Genomic DNA, 19,904 nt, shown 5'->3' on the forward strand with positions numbered 1-19,904 from the left:
CACCTACGATCACCGTTGGCAAACCCCAGCAACGCAACAACTAACAGAACCTCCACTGGGCACCCTGATCCACGGGCCAGCTGCCAGGAGGGCAGGGGTTTCGGCCCGCTCTGCTTGTGGCAAGAGGCTGACAGGGGGGACTTTCCCAAAGGTCGTCCTGCCACCTGCTTTCAGACACTCTGCGTACCCTGCGCCATCTTCAGCCTGCGCTTAGCACGCACGGGGTGCCCTCACCGCTAAGCCTCAGCACCCCCCGGTATGCCTCACCCTTTTGTCACTTCGGACACTCAATTCCGCCTTGATCATCAAGGTTGGGGGGGGGCTTGGGGGTGGCGGGGGCCGTCGATGACAGGGAGCCGCCCAAATCCACAATTTGCTCACACTCGAGGGCAAGCTGCGGCCTTTGGTCACTCGCCCTGTATTCGGGCCGTGTGGTTACCTAAGGAGCACACCACCTTCCTTATGGCATTGAGAAGCATGCACGTGCCCCGGAGCCTCTCCGAGAAGCGCGCACCTTCTCCCCGCGCAGAGCCCGAACTCACCCACCGCTAATCCCCTCCTTCACCTTGAACTCTTCCCCCACCACCTCCCCCAAGGTTGTCCCCCCCTCACCCGGCCTCCGGACCCTCCACCTCACCCCCCCGCCCTCCTTCCCCCACTTCCCCATCCCCTCTCAAAGCCCATTTATTTTTAATGGGCTTTGAAGCTAGTAGAAGAATAAAATGCAATGCAACATAGTCAAATACAATAAGACCCCTCCACAATAATAATAAGCAAGATGGCAGGAAACAGTTTAAAAATCCACCCCCTCACCGGTAGCCACCATCATCCTTGGGAGAGAGATCATGCCCAGTTATCAAGGCAGTGTCACTCACAGGGCCTATAGAGGGAGGGACCCAATCTGCCTGGACAGGCCTGGTGGAAGAGACCCATTTGACAGGCCCTGTGGAACAATGACCACTCCATCGAGGCCCTCAGCATTTCCGGGAGCTCATTCCACCAGGTCAGGACCAGGACCGAAAAGGCCCTGGCTCTGGTCAAGTAATTTTTGGCTAAATATCTGGAAGAAGTTCCTGATAGTTAGAGCGGTTCCACAGTGGAACAGGCTTCCTCAGGAAATAGTTGTTCTCCTTCTTTGGAAGCTTTAAAATAGAGGCTAGAGAGTCATCTGACAGCAATGCTGATGTTATAAACTTAGGCAGATGGTGAGTGGGTGGACAGGAAGGGATGTGCCAGGGTTTGTCTCTTCTAGCCCTCCCTTGCATCCCCAGGGAATTGCTGATGACCACTGTGGGATGGTAGGTGAATTACCTCCGAGTCAGGTTGGATTCTGGAAATGTTTGGTGGAGGAGGATCACTTGAGCATGAAATTGGGTCATTGTGGGTGGGCAGGTAGGACTAGATGACCCTGGAAGTCCCTTCCAACTCTGTGGTTCTATGATCTGCATTCAAACAAATAGATTAGACTGCAGGAGCAATTTAGAGAGCAAAAAGATTTTGGAGGGGTGAATTTTATTTTTATTTATTATTTGATTTATTACCTGCCAATCCCGGACTAGCCCGCTCATCATGGGTTACAATAAAAAATCCCCACAATAAAACATAAAAGCCCCTCAAATGCCCCCCACCCTTAAAACTACAGCAGCAGAAGCAATCCAGTCCCCAAGCCTCCCACCAACTCTGCAAACTCAGCAGATGCTGCCATAGCCTGTGCCTTGGGGGACAAGTGGGGAGATTGTGTGACGGTACAGCTGGGGCAAGGGGAGCCTTGATCGGCGATGCCCTCATAACTGGGAGGGTCTCCGAAGTGCTCCGGGACTCCACAGCATCAAGAAGAGGGCGAGTTCTCAGGGTTGATTATGCTCCAGGGGCTCAGAGAAGCATTGCTAGAATCATGAAGAGGGCAGGATCTGCAACAGCCACTTTCCCTGTTGGGATGCTGAGGCAAGGACTGCCAGGCTGTGAGATCATCTCCCTTTTACTTCTTCCACCCACTGGTTAGTTTTTAGCAGATTTCTCCATCCCACATAATGGAATCCTAGAGTGGGAAGGGCCAGATAGGCCATCCAGTCCCACCCCCTGCTCAGTGCAGGATCAGCCTCCAGCATCCAGGAGAAGGATCTGTCCAGCCGCTGCTTGAAGACGGCCAGTGAGGGGGAGCTCCCCACCTCCTTAGGCAGCCCCTTCCAATGCTGAACTAGACTCCCAGAATCCTAGAGTGGGAAGGGGCCATCCAGGCCATCTAGTCCACCCCCTGCTCAGTGCAGGATCAGCCTGAAGCACCCAGGAGAAGGATCTGTCCAGCCGCTGCTTGAAGACTGCCAGTGAGGGGGAGCTCCCCACCTCCGGAGGCTGCCCATCTCTGCCAGACCAGCGGCGGCTCTCCAGTCTCGCCCACAGGGCAGCCCTTGGCGGCGGGGGGGGGGGGGAGCTGCAATAAGGGAGGGCCAAGGGGGCTGCAGGGCCCCACAAGGGCCCCCTTCTGCGGTTCCTCTCTCCTCCCCCCCTGTCCCTGTCCGGGGGGAGGACGGGCGAGTGGGGGGGGGGAGTCGCTGGGAGGAGCCTTCTGGGCCAGAGGAGGGGGAGGCAGGGAGGCAGGGGGGAGGGCGGCCCTTTGCGGCCGGGTCCGCTCTGCCGCCGCCAGCGCAGCCGCCCCTGGAGAGAAGCCTGGAAAGGCCGCCTGGGGAGAAGCCCGCCCCGTCCTCCCCTCGCCCCCCCCCCGGGCGCGCCCCAGGCCGGGGAAGGGGCTTCGCTGTGGCGCGGGACAGCCCCGGAGGAAGAGAGGCGAGGACGCGGCTTGGACTGCTCCGCTCGCTCTCCGGCCTGGGGTGGGGGGGGGGGCATTGGCACGGGTCCCACCTCCCTCCATTGTGCCCTGGGGGCTCGACCCGGGCTCTCCGGAGCCTAGCCTGGCACTTTAACTGCCGCCTAAACGTCGCTCCCATTGCAAATTGGGGGGCGGGGGGGGGAGTCTGGTCTAGATATCTGCAGCAGGATTTTCCTTTTGCTTTGGGCTGCGGGACCACCAGGGTCACCCTAAAGCTGGGGGCCATTTTGGAGAGTTCTGGATTTATTTTCTGAGGAGTGATGCCATCCACGAAGGGTCAGATGGATGGACAAGTGGATTTGGGTGTCAAAGTAAATCAGGAAGACAAGCCATTTGTTTTGTTCCTGTGTGGAATCTGTTTCCAGGCCTCCAAGGTGGCTCTTAGCAGCCCCGGCTTGAGCCTGGGGTTTGTTCCTTCCCTCCCTGCCCCCTTTCCTGCCCCTTCAGTTTGGTGTAGTAGTTAGGAGTGCGGATTTCTAATCTGGCGAGCCGGGTTCGATTCTGCACTCCCCCACATGCAGCCAGCTGGGTGACCTTGGGCTCGCCACAGCACTGATAAAGCTGTTCAGACCGGGCAGTGATATCAGAGCTCTCTCAGCCTCACCCACCCCACAGGGTGTCTGTTGTGGGGAGAGGAAAGGGAAGGCGACTGTAAGCCGCTTTGAGCCTCTTTCGAGTAGGGGAAAGCGTCATATAAGAACCAACTCTTCGTCTTCTTCTTCAGAGTATGCGCTGTGGTTGGAAATGCCGACTCCCATGAAGCCCATGCAGTGCAATGCTTCCTCAGTCCTTGTCGGCTAGGCTGCCAAGCACTTCCCATCTACACAGCAGGAGGACAAGGAGCACAAAGGGGGGCAGAGGGGCCACTTGGCAGGAGCGCATGTGGGTTATTGATTTAGTTGTGTAACCTCTGGAGGGAAGCTGGTCACTTGGTCCTTTCTTGCAGATGGGAGTTCTCCATACAATCTGGCTCCATGAGGGAAGACAGATGCCCTGCTGAGAAATAAATACCATGCGATCGTCAGTATTCATGCAGAATTCTCAGTATTCATGCAAAAATACAACACAGTTCCATGTGGGTTCATCTCACAGCGAAGTGACTTTATGTGCACTATAGGCTGGAAGGACTAGCCACAGCCAATTCTACACAATCCCTTCTTTCCTTCCATTCTTCCTTTGGTTTGTTTGTTTTTCTGCAATTCCTATTCAAGGACAAGAGACACGTCGGTTTGTAGGATTCATCTGCTGTTATCATAATGGGCCTGGACATTTTTGCAGGTTTTCCAGGATTGCCCTTGAAGAAACTGAAATCAAATCAGGAGGATTTTGCAGTCTCCTGCATCTCCAATATGGGGATAATCATACCAAAAGGAAGGAGTCTGAAGACTCTGAAATGCTGTAGAAATGCTAAGCATGGTGGCCACCAGCACCATCATTAGTTTGTGCTAATAAGAGCTATTTGTTCCCCCAGAATTGCAACTACCAAGTCCGGTTGCAAGGGAAGGGTGTCTCCAGAGACCAGGACATCTCTGGACTGATATATGGGGTGAGTGCTTGCCGGTGTCATGACCAATTGCAACAAAGTCCAGTGACACTTTTTGTCAGTGCCTATTGAAACAAATGTTGGCAATCTTCAAAATGCGACTGTTGTGTTATTATGCGAGAACTAACAGTTACAACATCCACCTTCACAATCGTAATGACTAATGCTTCCGAGCCAGCCTGGTTCTTCAACAGGGAGGTCCTAAAGGATTTATTCTAATGCAGGATTTTTAATTTTGCCTGAATTCTGAGTATCGTGTCATAAAAAAAATAATAAAACCCTTTCTTGCATGAGTTGGAAAGGAAACAACACAAATGTCATTTAATTCACATGACAAAGTGCTGCCATTATTTCAGTATGACAGAATGCCACTAAGGGCAATTTCTGAAAATTATTTAAACAATGTAATGAGTTAAATGTCAGCATTAGCTAATTATGTTTATGCTAATTGTTAATTAGCTCTATAATGGAGACAGTCTTAATTAACAATAGTTCTATGTGTATGTGTATAGAAAAAGACTGCACAGAAGGGGGGGAGAGAGAGAGAGAGAGAGAGAGAGAGAGAGAGAGAGAGAGAGAGAGAGAGAGAGAGAGCACCGCAGCAAAAACTGAAATAATGCTGAAGGTAATTTGATCTCTTGTAATAATAAATATTTTGTTTTAGGTATTAGCAAGCAAGTTTCCTGTATACTTTAAGGGGGAAGCATGATTAGTTAACAGAATTAAAAAATGTTCTGGTTTGTATGTGCTTATCACAATACAACATTCTATTATTATTAATAATAAATGTAACATTTATAGAACCATAGTTGTGAGTTCCTGCATTGTGCAAAGGGTTGGACGAGAGGTGGAAGGGATCTCCAGGGTCCTCTAGTCCAGTGGTCCCCAACCTGCGGGCCGCGGCCCGGTGCCGGGCCGCAAAGGCCATGGCACCGGGCCGCGGCTCCCTCTCCCCGCCCCGCCCCGCCCCCGCAGTAAAAAACTTCCCAGGCCGCAAGCTTGCGGCCCGGGAAGCTTCTTACTGCGGGAGGCGGGGAGAGGGAATCAGGGCCGGGCCGTGCCTGTGCTGGCCACGCCCGCTCGGCCCGCGGGCGCGGCTCGGGTGCGGCCCGATCCGCGGGCGCGGCGTGGGCGCGGCCCACGGGCGCGGCGTGGGCGCGGCCCACGGGCGCGGCCCGATCCGTGGGCGCGGCCCGCGGGCGCGGCCCGATCCGCGGGCGTTGCCCGCGGGGGCGCGGTCCGCGGGGGCGCGGCCCGATGCCCTGCCGGTCCCCAGCCTCGGAAAGGTTGGGGACCACTGCTCTAGTCCATCCCCCTGCAGAAGACAGTCAGATACTTGATGGGTGGCTGGTGTTCTGCAATTCAAAATCTAGCCAGTTCTTGAAAACTGCAGATGGGAAAAACTTGATGGGATTCTTGGGGCCATTCCGCACTGGGATCAATGTTGCAAGTTGTTTGCGGAATGAAAACCGCCATTTTAAATAGTGGAATTCGACGTTATGCATACCTGCCTTTGTAGTGGAATACAGTTGCGTTTCTATCATTTCCCACAGGGTTCCGGTCTCTGCAAAAATCGCTAGCCAGGAAGCGCTATTACTGAGCTGTGTCCCGCCCCTGGCCGTCAAGCAGCCAATGGGCGGCCGTTATCATGCTCCCAAACAGCCCCTTTCCCTTTAAGGAAGGTTTTTTAAAAAAAACACACACACACACGTTGCAACGAATATGCATTGATTCGGTGGTGTTTGAGCTGCCATTTCATTGTTGCCACGCTCCCCCTGAGTGAAAAAAAAATCCCCCCCCTCACGGGCACAATTTTCGGCCGAAAACAGTGTGAAAAATAAAGGGAAAATAAACCAGCAAACGGGCCTCTGTGTTGCTTGAGCTTGGTGACTTTAAACAGAGGGACTCCAGCCAGGGAAGCCTCACTGGGTAAACGAAGGCTTGCCGGTGCGTTGATCTCCGCTCGCTCGGAGAAAAAAAAATGGCGATCGCTTCGCCGGAAGATCAGAGGAGAGAGCCAGGGGGCGGGACTTTGCAGAAATCGCAACAATGGTAACGTACAGAACTTTCCCGCTAGTGTTGCAGATTGGTTGCAGGAGCGTAGCGCTTTCCGGAGGGTGAATCCACTTTTTGGGATTTCACTGAAAGCACAACGAAGCGCTTTTTGCGGATTGGTTTCAGGAGTGTGGCAGATTGTCAACGACGTTGTGCATAACGGCAAAACTGTAGCGATTTCAATTAGTAACCATTGTGCTATTTTGGACGAATGCGTTCCCTTACTGTTCCAAGCAACAGCATCTTCTGCAGCTGAGCTGGAGTCCTTCTCAGACTTCACGGCACTGTCCCAAGGGCTCCAGTGACAACTGTCATGCTGGTTACCTTCTTCTCACTGAGGTCTTCTAACTCTGTTTGTTGATCTTGGAATTTTGTGGCCTTTTCCTGTTTTTTCTTTTCTATTCAGCTGTCTCCTGGGATTGCAATGTCAGTGATCCAGCCATAGTTCTCTTTTTTTCCTACAATGGTGATCTCAGGATCCTTAGGAGTATATTACAAGCTATATATACAAGGAGTATATAACAGATCAATGATCTGAACAGACATGATCATGGATGCTCTCCATTACTTCTCTCCAATAAGCAGCGGGCACCAATAGGTATCACACCTCCCTCCTGGCATTCATCTGCACTCAATACCACACGCACAACCCAAGGACACCAGAGGCTGTGGCCTTCATCACTCCCTTTCGCTTACTGCAACCAGTCTCCAGATGTTGTCTAGATCAGTGGTCCCCAACCCGCGGGCCGCGGTCCGGTGCCGGGCCACAAAGGCCTTGGCCGCAGCTCCCTCTTCCCCCCCCGAAGCGAGAAGCTCGCCAGGCCGCGAGCAAATCGGCTGACAAAGCGGCCGATTAGCTCGCGGCCTGGCAAGCTTCTTGTTTCGGGAGGGGAGGAAGAGAAGCTTGCCGAGCCGCAAGCTAATCGGCCGCTTTGGCGGCCGATTTGCTGGCGGCCCGGAGGGGCTGGGAGAGGGAGCCGCAACCGCCGGCATGGCGGCGGCACAAACGCGCATGTGCAGACTGCCGCGCATGCGCGTTTGTGCCCCTGCCGGGCGCAAACGCATGTGCGCGGCAGTCCGCGTATGCGCGTTTGCGCTGGGGCTGCTGGAAGGTTGCGGACCACTGGTCTAGATTGGGGTTGGCTACTTGAACCTCCACAAGGTCGGGATATTGAGCCCAATTTCTCTCCATGACCAGGTCATCATCATGATCTCCTGAGGGGCCTCCCCTGGAGTCAGCTGCAGAGCCCAATCCTGCACATGGCAGCTGCCTTCTCCCTGGAGCCCTTTTGAAGTAAGGCTGTGAATCTAAAAAATAATATTCTTAAAATATAACATAACTAAAAATGCAGGCTATTTGCCCCATGCTAATGTCGAAATGGCACTCACTGCGCTCCTTTCTCATGTGAGCAAAGTTATGCTCAAAATTTTACAAGCTAGGCTCCAGCAATATGTGGACCGAGAACTTCCAGAAGTACAGGCAGGATTTCGAAGAGGCAGAGGAACTAGAGATCAAATTGCCAACATACATTGGATCATGGAGAAAGCTAGGGAGTTCCAGAAGAACATCTACTTCTGCTTCATTGACTATGCTAAAGCCTTTGATTGTGTGGAGCACAACAGATTGTGGCAAGTTCTTAAAGAGATGGGAATACCAGAGCATCTTATTTGTCTCTTGAGAAACTTATATGCAGGTCAAGAAGCAACAGTGATAACTGAACATGGAATCACTGATTGGTTCAAAATTGAGAAAGGAGTTCGGCAAGGCTGTATACTGTTGCCTTGCCTATTTAACTTGTATGCAGAGCACATCATGAGAAAGGCGGGATTAGATGAGTCACAAATTGGGATCAAGATTGCAGGGAGAAATATCAACAACCTCAGATATGCAGATGATACCACTCTAATGGCAGAAAGTGAAGAGGAACTAAAGAGCCTGTTGATGCAGGTGAAGGAGGAGAGTGCAAAAGTTGGCTTGAAACTCAACATCAATAAAACAAAGATCATGGCATCCAGCCCTCTCAATTCCTGGCAAATAGATGGGGAAGAAATGGAGGTAGTGACAGATTTTATTTTCCTGGGCTCCAAGATCACTGCAGATGGGGACTGCAGCAAAGAAATTAAAAGACGCTTGCTCCTGGGGAGGAAAGGTATGGTGAATCTAGACAGCATCCTAAAAAGCAGAAAGATCACCCTGCCATCAAAAGTGTGTCTATGGTCTTCCCAGTTACAATGTATGGCTGTGAAAGTTGGACCATAAGGAAGGCCGAGCATCAAAAAATTGAGGCTTTTGAACTCTGGTGCTGGAGAAGACTCTAGTGCAGGAGTAGTCAACCTGTGGTCCTCCAGATGTTCATGGACTACAATTCCCAGGAGCCCCTGCCAGCAAATGCTGGCAGGGGCTCTTGGGAATTGTAGTCCATGAACATCTGGAGGACCACAGGTTGACTACCCCTGCTCTAGCGAGTCTCTTGGATTGCAAGGCGAACAAACTGGTCAGTCCTAGAGGGGATCAGCCCAGACTGTTCCTTAGAAGGCCAGATCCTGAAGATGAATCTCAAATACTTTGGCCACCTCATGAGATTCCTGAATGAGTGGGCATTAGTTAATTTTGCATATATATTTTTAATTTGTTAAATATTTATTGGGTGTTATGACCATATGTAGTCATGTCAACCCATTCTTCCCCCCCTCCCAAAAGGACCAATGTTGGGCCTGGAAGGGGTGGGAAAAGGAGGGACCTCAGGTGGCCACAGCTACATCTCCCAACCATATTCTGTATAATTGCACCGCTTCTGAGGGTTCTTGAAACTTGAAGAATGTTGGTAATGGTAAAAAAGTTGACAAAGGCTTTGAAGGTTAAAACCGAAACCTTGAACCTGAATCTGTGCTCCCTACTGGGTCCTGTGCTTGGGATGTTAGGTCAGAGATGTCTGGGGTGTGGAGTCAAATATCAGGTGGCTCAGACATGACTTTGCACCTAACAACAACAATGTCTGTTGAATTGTTTCGGATAAACTATGAAACCCACCACCAAACCCCCTACATTTAAAGAGAAAGCATTTGCCACGCCTCCTCAAGATCCAACCAATTTTCTCTTCCTTAGGAATGGTGTTGGCTTCTCAACTGTGGAGACCCTCTCCCAGGGACCATGGCTCCGTGAATTCATCTCCTCATGGGACTTTCTCTTCTTACAATAGTACAATAAACAGAGCATTTCTTTATTATTTATGTGAAACATTTAGATTCCTCTTGTACAAAAATTTTGAGAGAGCTTTCAACAATCTGTAAACCGCTCTGCCGGAGTGGTAATAATAAAGTGGTAAGGGCAATGTGTGAGGAGAAAGGGGCGGGGTGAGTCTGGGATAAAAACTCGAAGGGGCCAATCAGGACCCCCAAAGTGGCTCCTGATTGGCTGAGTGTCAGTCTGGGAGGAGAGGGGGCCGGGGGAAGAGCCTTCACCACCGGGAAAGGAGCGGCGGCCCTGCTCCTTTCCCACCGCTGAAGCCAGGACATCGGGGGGAGGGGGTAGGCTTCCGCACGGCGAAAGAAGCAAGCTCGCTACGTCAGAGACGCAGCGGCCCTGCTGCTTTCGCCACACCAAAGCTGGGACATCGGGGGAAGGAGGGGGGGAAAGGCTTCGCCACAGTGGGCTTCGGAGCCTCAGGGGGGAGGGGGGAGGAAAGGCTTCGTCCCGGGGAAAGGAGCAGGCCAGCCGCGAGTCCGATGCGGCGGGCCTGCTCCTTTCCCCAGGATGAAGCTGGGGCCTAGGGGGGATGGGGGGAAAGGCTTCCCGGGACAAAGCCAGGGCCTCAGGGGGGGAGGGGACAGAGGGAGGGGGCACCCAGCCCAGGGGGGGAGGGTGCCTGGGGGGATGGGGGCCCTCCTGCACCCAGCCACCTCCCCGCTAGCGCCCGCTGTATTTGAGCTACAGCGGGCCTTAAACCTAGTAATTTAAAATCAAATAAAAGAATGCAGAGCTTTCTAAATGGAACATTTCTATCACAATTGACCAACAGTTAAATTAGTCAACACATTACATTAACATACAAGACATTACTTGCATTTAGTGTTTTGCTGTTTCAGATTGACTTACCACTACCTTCACACGCCCCAAACACCCACCTGCCGATATGACATCTCTGGTTATTCCCCTCATCCCAAAAGTTCTGACTCCTAGCATGAGATTTAGATAGAAAAAATAAGATTCCCTGTGGAAAATCAGTGTGGCCCGGAGGTTCCTCCATAGCAAAGAATCAGTCACAAGTTTCTGGAAGCCGGCCAGATGGGGAACGGTGGCCTTAATTAGACAAACATTCTAAATGTGCTATTGGACCACATTTATGTTGTTAAGGAAACATATGTTGCAGGAAACAATTTGTTGTCAGCTGTTGGTTCCTTTCCAAGTGTGGGGTTATTGTTTTATTAGGCACTGTAATCCTGATGGATGCCTTCATTCACAAGTTGACCTTGTCGTTGTTTTTGCAAGTGCCCATAATTGTTACAGTGCAGAAGGCTGGGCTTTAATTATCTGTGCTAAAACTCATATGCTCTGGTTACACTCTACTGATTGCATTGGATACACTACAATATTTATTTGCCAAAGAAGAGGAAATTGCAATAGCAAGTCAGTCTAAGAATTCTCACATAGGAAAGTAATAGTGGATATTGCAGGTTCCTAAAATACTGTAATAAAATACAGTAATTCAGCAACCCCTAGTAATCTGATGACATTTGGTTTCAACACGAATTGCTCACCATTATAGCAGGCATGTATCTGCTCAAGTATAACCATTTAAGTGTAAGAAGTATAGAATATCAATACTGTGGGATGTGTAGACTGCACAGAAGTTACAACTTTCTGTCCTTACTTAATTATATCCATTTCTTGTCCATACAAAGTTTATTATTGTAGATCTTTGGTTGTCCCAAAGCTTTATAGTGGATGCAAAAAAAATCAAGTCTCCATCAAGAAATCAAGCCTCTATTTTTGTTCTTTGCACACACACACAGAGAGAGAGAGAGAGAGAGAGAGAGAGAGAGAGAGAGAGAGTGAGACTTCTTCTGTGCTGGTTACAAGAGGTTTTGAAAACACATTTCTGTCCGTCTCTCATACAAGGGCGGAAGGCCTGCTGAGAAGGACTGGGGTGTTCCCTACTTGGTGCTCCTAAAAAGAAAAAATAGCCCATAGAGAAACTAGTCTTTTATCCAGCCTTGACCATTATTCAAAAATTAAACATAAATTCTAGCAAAGAATCCATGAGCATTAATATTCTAGCCAATAAAAACCCCACAGCAGTATTTTTGACTAAAGCTCATGCAACCCAATAATGGGATTTCCTCTGCCCCCCAAAACACAGTTGGGTGAGATCTCCCATCAGTTCCTCTCCCACCCAAAGATTTTCCCTCCTGCCCTTATGTCAAAATGTTCCTCAGGCCCGGGAACTCTCTTATCCTCATGGGATGCAAATCAAGGAGTCCGCCTGGAAATGCTGCCAGTGTAGGGGAAAGCCTGAAGTCCTACAGCTAGAGGCAGAATCCGCATGTATAGTCCAAAGCACCCCTGCCTGGCACACTTGCTTCCTTGCCCCTCTGCCCCTCTGGAGAGATGGAGGCCTGAACCACTGCTGGTGATGGGGAGGGCATGAGTGGATCCACTGGGTCCCCCATCAGTGTGCTTTTCTCCTCTGAATTTTATCTACTGCACTATTGCCTGCCCAGGCCTGTTGTATCCCTGCTGCAAGCCTGTTCGGAGAGGCCACTGAACGTACTTGCTTTATCCTTGGCCCTGTCTTGCTGGTCTCTTGAACACAGGAAGCTGCTGAATCAGATCATCTGTCCTTCGAAGCGGGTGCTGTCCACAGGCCCAAACTGGCAGGGGCTCAGCCAAAGATCTTTCTCATCACCCACTGCCTGGGCTTGTACCCAAAGCCAATCAGGGCTGGCCCGCCCATCCTTAAGTTGTGAGCAACTCCGCAAAGGGGAACATCCAATATCCATCTGGATGGGTTTGCACCTGCCAGGGTGGGTAGGCACGCTTCCTGGTCCCGCCCCCTACGTCCCAGCCACAGGACCTCCGTCTTGGAGGGGTTGAGTTTCAGGCGACTCTGCTCAAACCATTCTGTCACCGCTTCCAAACATCAGGCGAATGGTTCCAGGGGGGAGTCCGGGTGGCTGTCCATGAGGAGAAAGAGCTGGGTGTCATCAGCATACTGGTAACAACCCAGCCTGAAACTCCGTACCAGCTGGGCCAGAGGGCACATGAAGATGTTGAACAGTGTGGAGGAGAGGACCGTGCCCTGAGGGACCCCGCAAGGGAGTCTGTAGAAGCGCGAGAACTCATCTCCCACTGCAACCCTCTGCGTCCAGTTCTGGAGAAAGGAGTGTAACCAGCGTAAAGCTGTGCCCCGTATCTCCATGCCAGCGAGGCGGTGGACCAGTAGTTCGTGGTCCACGGTGTCAAAAGCGGCCGACAGGTCCAGAAGAACTAGCACTGCCGACCCGCCTCTATCCAGCTGGTGGCAGAGGTCATCCAACAGGGTGACCAACACCATCTCCGCCCCGTGGCCAGGTCGAAAGCCAGACTGATATGGATCGAGTGCTGAAGTTTCCTCCAAGAATGCCAGGAGCTGGTCTGCCGCAGCCCTTTCAACCACCTTGCCCAGGAACTCCAGATGCGACATTGGGCGGTAGCTGGTGGGGTCCCGCGGGTCCAGCATGAATCTTTTCAGGAGAGGGTGAACCACTGCCCCCTTCAACTGCTCAGGGAACTCCCCAGACTCCAGGGAGAGATTGATAATGTCCCTGAGCTGGCCTCCTATCCTCTGGCCACCTCCCTTGAGGAGCCAAGACGGACAGGGGTCAAGAGGGCAAGTGGTCGCCCTGACTGAACCGAACAACTTGTCCACTTCGGATAAAGAAAGCCATCTGAAGCCATCAAACGTCACCTCCAAAGGCAGCCAACAGGCCTCCAGTTCATTTACTGTATTAACTGTGGCAGGAAGATCATGGCAGAGTGACAAGATTTTATCCGCAAAATAGCTCGCTAATGCCTCAACAGCCGAGTTCCAATTGGCTACTATTTTGACACCCCTCAAGGGCGGTGAGGGATTTAACTACCCTAAATAATTGGGCCTGGTGAGAGCTTGCGGACGTGATTTCCGCGGCTTTGCCACTTTCACTGCCATCTCAAACGCCCTCATAAGCGTGCGATAAGATGTTCTTGTAGCTTTGTTGCGAGTCTTCTGCCACACTCGCTCCAGTCGTCTCACTTCCCTTTTCTTCTCCCAGAGCACCCCCGTGTACCAGGGGGCCCGTTTGAGTCAAGGGCAGAGAGGACGTTTAGGGGCGATCTCATCTATAGCAGCCGTCAGGCAGGACTGCCAGTCCACCACCAAGGGTGCTAGTGAGTCGCCAGGAGGCATCGGGTCCCGCAGAGCATTCCAGAATCCGACTGGATCCATAGGTCTCTGCGGGAGGGCTAGAATGCACCCACCACCCAACTGGGGGGGTGGTATACCGAGCCGGGCCCGCAGGGTGTAGTGGTCTGACCATGGCACAGCTAGAGCTGTATCCAGATCCACCTCTATCCCAGCGCTGAAAATCAAATCGAGTATGTGGCCTGCATGATGGGTGGGCCCAGCAACAAATTGCGAAAGTCCCAGTGTCACCATGGATGACACCAGGTCCCCACCATGAACTGAAGGGGGTGTGTCCGCGTGGACATTGAAGTCGCCCAGGATCAAAAGCCTGGGGTACTGCAATGCCGAGGCGGCCGCCACCTCCAGCAGGCGGGGTAGGACATCTGGTGGTGCGTTGGGCAGACGGTATACCAACCAGATAGCCACACTCTCGACCGAGTCCCATCCAATACCAACACACTCCACCCCACTGATTTCCGGCGTTGGGAGAGCCCTGTAGGTGAGGACCTCCCGGACCAAAACAGCCACCCCCCTCTCCCCTCTTATGGGTCCGAGATTGGTGAAGGACTGAGTAACCTGGTGGGGCCAGTTCTTTCAAAGCCGCTGACTCGCCTTCCCTCACCCAGGTCTCGGTCACGCAAGCAAGGTCCGCCTTCGACTCCGCGATGAAATGCTGCAGAGTTGAGGCCTTGTTCTTAATCGACCTTGCATTGCACAAGACCAATGTTGGACCCTTTACCCTAGCCTCCACCTTCACATTCCTGGGGATGGGATGGAGGTTAGAAGGGGATCGAGCACACCCAGGATGCTGGCCGTGTCACCATGGCTGGGTCCTATACAGCAGTGGTCTCCAACCTCTGGCCTGGGGACTGGTACCGGGCCGCAGCTCCTCCTCGTCCTCCTCCCCAGCTGCTGCCTCGGGGGCTGCCCTGCCACTCTGCCGCTGGCTCACCTTTGGTGCTCTCCAGCGGCTGCCATGGCTGGCAGCACCCCCCAGTGGGTGGCAGGAAGTCAGGGGCGCCAGAGGGAAAGCAAGTGGAGAAGGGGCTCAGGCAGCAGCAGCGATGGCCCTCGGCAAAAGACTACCCCCCCCAGGCCTCAGTAAAATTGTCAAGCGTTGACCGGTCCCTGGTGATAAACAGGTTGGGGACCACTGCTATACAAGACACCAGTGCTCCCACCCCTTCTCTTATCCAACCTCCTCCCCCAGCCATAGCGCCCCTGGCCAGTGATCATTGGAATCCCGGCCCCGGTGCAAGCCCCCCCCCTTGATTGGGCCTCCCTCTCCATAATCCTGCTCCCAAGAGAGGACAACCAGCTAACCTCCTGTGCTAATTTCTTCTCCCCCCACCTTAGCTGCACTAACCCACCCTAGCCCGCCCTACCCTAATATACTATTACCACCCAGCCCCCCCTGGTCTACACTAGCAGCTGGTGAGGCAAGGGCCACACTATAGGGGCGCTATCCTGACTATAAGGCAGGATCTATAGCCCTTCCAATTCACCCCTTCAACACCGCTGATCTTGTCCTAATTTCTATCCCACTCTTGGATAAAAATCCCTATCCACTAGCCTCTCCCTAATATCAAGGAAGGACCAGGTCCAGACAGCAGCAGGCAGAAAGATACAGTTGGTGGATGTTCTTCAAATGGCCACCAGATGGTGCTAGAGGGCGATTCTCGAGCCGGACCAAGTCCTTGCAGTTCTTCTGGTCGCCACTGGGTGGTGACCAAGGGAACCAACTCTTCACTCCTGATTGAGATATTAAAGTGGAAGCACCAATGTCTTCGTCCTCCAGACAGCAGCTCCACCAGTGGAGATGGAAAGGTAGAAAGCTGGCCTCATGGCGTGGCCAGCAGGAGCCACCAGTCGCCGGCCAATGGAACTCTGATCTGCAGGACCCGCATGCGGGTCCAGGACCTCGTGGCGGGGCTGGGGCTTTGGACAAGAGCTCCTACCGTCACCACACCTTGCTGCAGTCCGCTGCTGCCACCGAGCCATCCGCTGCAAGCCCGGGAGCCCAGCAAGCCGAGCCCAAAAGAGCCCAACAAGCCGAGCCTGAGGGCCAGACAAAGAGAAGCCATGTCTAGCCGAGCTTCCCGGTGAGCAGTTGGTCTTTCGCCCTCTCCCGTTGGCGGGGGGGTACTGTGGGGGGCACGGAATCCTCCAAGGAGTGGGGTCTTCTGAGAGTGTCCTCGCTGTGGCCTCTATCTTTTGCGCCCTGAAGCTCGCGTCTGTTCCCTTTCCCCAGCCAAGATGCTGTTCACTGGGAGGCCTCCGTACGCGAGCCCAGTGGGAGAACCAGCGCATCGGGCCGTTGCTTCCCCTCCCTTTCGCCGCTTTCTCTTCTGCCCTGTTGCGCTGGGCAGTAGTCCAGTCCAGAGATTTAAAAAGGGGGAGGAGATGGAGCTAACTCCCAATCCCCAACAATTGTGCAGGGGCGAGAGCCCCGAAGCTCGGGGGCTCTCATAACCTGAAAAGGCCGGGCGGAGCTCTAAGCTCTGGCATCCAGCCGCGCCGCCATGTTTCTATGGGCCCCGTGCTTCCCAGGACCCTGCATGGTGCCTTCCCCCCACTGATCAGGGCCATAGCCTCTGTCCTTTTCACCCCTTCTCCCTCACTTGGGGTGATGCCCCTTTCCCCTGGGGGAGGTGGCTTTACACCAGTTTGGCTGCTCTCACCACAAATGAACTCTGTTAGGGCCCCACAAATGCTTAAACTGATGTTCTGGTCTCTGAGAATTTGTCAACCATTCCTGGAAAGTTCTCTCTTTCAGCCCACCTAGGAAGAAGAGCTGTTTTTTATACTTCACTTCTCCCTACCCAAAGGAGTCCCAAAGCAGCTGATAAACATGATTCCCTCCCTCTTCCACAACAGACACCCTGGAGCTAGGTGGGGCTGAGAGATCTTGACGAGAACTGCTCTGTGAGTACAGCTCTAAGAGAACTGTGAGTGGCTCCGGGTCACCCAGCTGGCTGCACGTGGAGACGGAGTGAGGCATCAATCCAATTCTGCTTCTTCATGTCTGCTGCTCTTTGTCCACACATGGCACTCATTCTCAAGGCCTTAGTTCTCTTTTCAGACTTGTGCCAGGAAGACTTGCACTGTTTTGCCAAATAATCCCTTGTAACAATCTTGTAGCTAACTGCCCCAAGGGAGAGTTGGTGGAAAGAAGGTCCTCTCCCTTGAGGAACTGGGAACTCACTGGAAAGCATGCGACCTGGCCTGAGACGGGCCGTGCCCTCCCTGCAGAAGACCTGCTGCCTCTGGGCCACACACAAGGGAACTGCTGCCCTCTGGTGCTGCCTCTTGTGTCGGGAACCTTCCTTCCTTCCTTCCTTCCTTCCTTCCTTCCTTCCTTCCTTCCTTCCTTCCTTCCTTCCTTCCTTCCTTCCTTCCTTCCTTCCTTCCTTCCTTCCTTCCTTCCTTCCTTCCTTCCTTCCTTCCTTCCTTCCTTCTGGGTGTTTCCTGATTCCCTTCATGCATTCTTCTGATGTGCATCTGGATTGCAATGGGATTGTCATGAGATGGGAATGTTCACTAATATCTAGAAGAAACTGGTTCTACAGAGTACGGGGGGTGGGGGCAGGAAGCTGCAAAGCACTTACAGACAAATGGGCTGGGGAGTCATGTAGAGTCTTGCACAGATGCAGGGTTGGGAGAAAGCAGGAAGACTTCTCTTACCATATCAGAACTCTGGGCAGGAGTCTGAGGAGGTAGTGGTGAGTCCCTGCATTGTGGAGGGGTGGGGTGGACAAGATGACTCTGATGACTCTGGAGGTACCTTCCAACTCTATGATTGTATGAGGCAATGAAGTCGGGACGGGTAAATTGAAGTGTCTCTTCAATGAACTTACTCGCATGGTAATGTGTGGGGATGCCACTGCCTTAAAAGCCTTTCTGAAATCTGCAGAAAATTGCTGTGTCGTCTGTTTGCATACATCATGATAGCTCCAGAGTGGCAGGTTGCAGTCTGGAAACGGAGGGCTGTCTGGAGAGCCGGGGGGGTCCTCTGGCGCAACTCATGCAATGCAAAGGAATGGCCCCCGTGCCACCAAGAAGGCATGACGCCCTTGTTCTCGCAAGGCATGGCTGTCCCAGAATCTGAGACTTCTCCCCGGGATCCGCCTCAGACTCAGGTGCTTTCAGTCAGAAGAGTCACGACTGGGCTGGTCCCAGGAGGTATCTGACTGGGACGGGGTGTCTCTTCTCCTGGGGCAAGGTGCTTCCCCTGTGGCTGGCTCCCATCAAACCGGTTCCCACCAGCCCTGCCCACTGGTGCTCTGCAGCTGCATCTTGCCACTCTCGCCTTGCTGCTAGCCCAGGAGCCTCTGCCCGACAGAGGAGGGTCAGGGAAGCAGGTAGAGCGGGGCTCCCAGCACCTGAGCCAGCCTGGCTTCTCTAAGGCCTCCAGGGGGCTTCAAGGGGGCCTGACAGCAGCATCTCCCACAGCACCTCCAATGGGTGAGCCCACAGATTGAGCCAGGGCCCTTGGCCTGTTCTTCCATGCACCCTCCCACCCCCTACCCCTGCCCCTGCCCGCTTCTCCCTCCCCCCTCCCTCCCCCCCTGTGTAGCCAGTCAAAAGTCACCATCACCCAGCAGCTCCCGGGGGGGGGGGGGAGAGCCAATGGCCAGCTGGCACTTGCTGGGCACCATCCCAGTCCATCCAAAGGAGAGGCAGTCTGAGGATGGCTGCTGGCTCCCCTCTTAGTGTTGCCAGCTGTGTCAGAATAACCCTTCTCTTTAACCTGGTTTGGCGTCTCCTCATTAGGCTCTCCACCCAGCACTTGATGAAGCAGCCGTGCATCAGAGCACACAGGACAGATACAACCGCAGGCGGAAGCCGTGCAATCCTGCGGCTCTGAGGAGGAAGGAGCAGCAGCTTGCCTTGGGGTGGGGAGCCATCGCTATTAGAGATGACAATGCTCAGAATGGTTAAATATGCAGCTGGTGCTGTTATCCTTCTGCCTCACTTTGAAGAGCACATCACGGGCTGTGACAGCCCCACAGAGCCTCTGCATGGCAGCTCATGCCACACATTGGGGGGCAGCCAAGGGGAATACAGTTTTAGTCCCATCAGGCTTCTGTCTGGCAGAATCCCTTTCTGATGTGGCCACCATGGGACCACAGCAATCCCACCCCATAGCCCTAATCCAACCCCTGAAGCCCCACGGCCCCGGGAAGTTGGCCTGATTGGGCCCTAAAGCATCGTAGGTCTGACTCTGAACCTGACCCCAGGCAGGCCCAGCAGGAAAACCCAAAGAACGGCAGCACCAGGATCACAGCACCTGCAAATGAAGAGGAACCTACCTGGTTTGCAGTAAAATCTCCAAAAGGGCAAAAAGGGGTTTTAAGGGGAAAGACGGTGACCTCACAGTGCAGCCACTTGGGCCAGACAAGCTGAGGAAGAGACCTTGCAGGTGGGTCCGGCAGTCAGATGAGTGAGTGGGGTGGGGGAGACTGCTGGTCAGGGCCTGTCAGCAGTAAACTTCAGGGGTTTTCAAAGGATCTTGCATGCAGCATGCCAACGGTACCCGCAACACTACCCCAAGAATGCCTAGCCAAGTATTTCTGGTGGGCTCTGCAGGCCGGGGGAGCACAGCGGTGGGTGGACCGTGAGGGCACTGGGTCCCACTTGGGGAGCCCCCTTAACATTGGTGGCTGCTGTAGCATAAGGAGGTGCAAGGGGAGTTTCTGCAGTCACCTCAGGGCTGACTCCAAGATAGCTGTGCTGCCCTAGGGGGTGGGGGAGAGATGGGATGGGGAGGTTTAGGGTCCTGATTAAGCCCCACTCCCCCCCCCAACATGCTCTGTACATGCACAGAACTGCACCAGCATGGCAGCGGCAGGGCCCCGGGAATCTCTGCAGATGTCCCCGAGTCCCCCTGGCATCAGGGCTCAGGGCTCAGGACAGTCGGACTCAGGGCTGAGGGGAGCACCACGCATTTAACCCAGTAGGTGGCTTTGCTATCCAGAGGTTGACATGCATCTGTGGGGGGAGTGGTCAGGTGACTTCTGTCAAAGCAGCGGGTCACTAGGATTGGCACCCATGGCAG

General features: G+C 53.4%; 1 long non-coding RNA gene across 1 annotated transcript; it reads left to right on the forward strand.

Annotated features, from left to right (window-relative positions):
• Positions 1 to 55: 55 nt before the first annotated feature.
• Positions 56 to 9,638, forward strand: LOC143840808 (uncharacterized). The gene is made up of 5 exons (XR_013232432.1): positions 56 to 256; positions 4,299 to 4,373; positions 4,883 to 4,995; positions 7,624 to 7,719; positions 9,532 to 9,638. It is a non-coding gene; the product is annotated as an uncharacterized LOC143840808 (long non-coding RNA).
• The last annotated feature ends 10,266 nt before the right edge of the window (positions 9,639 to 19,904 follow it).

Source organism: Paroedura picta, chromosome 6 (genome assembly GCF_049243985.1).
Source record: "Paroedura picta isolate Pp20150507F chromosome 6, Ppicta_v3.0, whole genome shotgun sequence".
NCBI lineage: Eukaryota > Metazoa > Chordata > Lepidosauria > Squamata > Gekkonidae > Paroedura > Paroedura picta.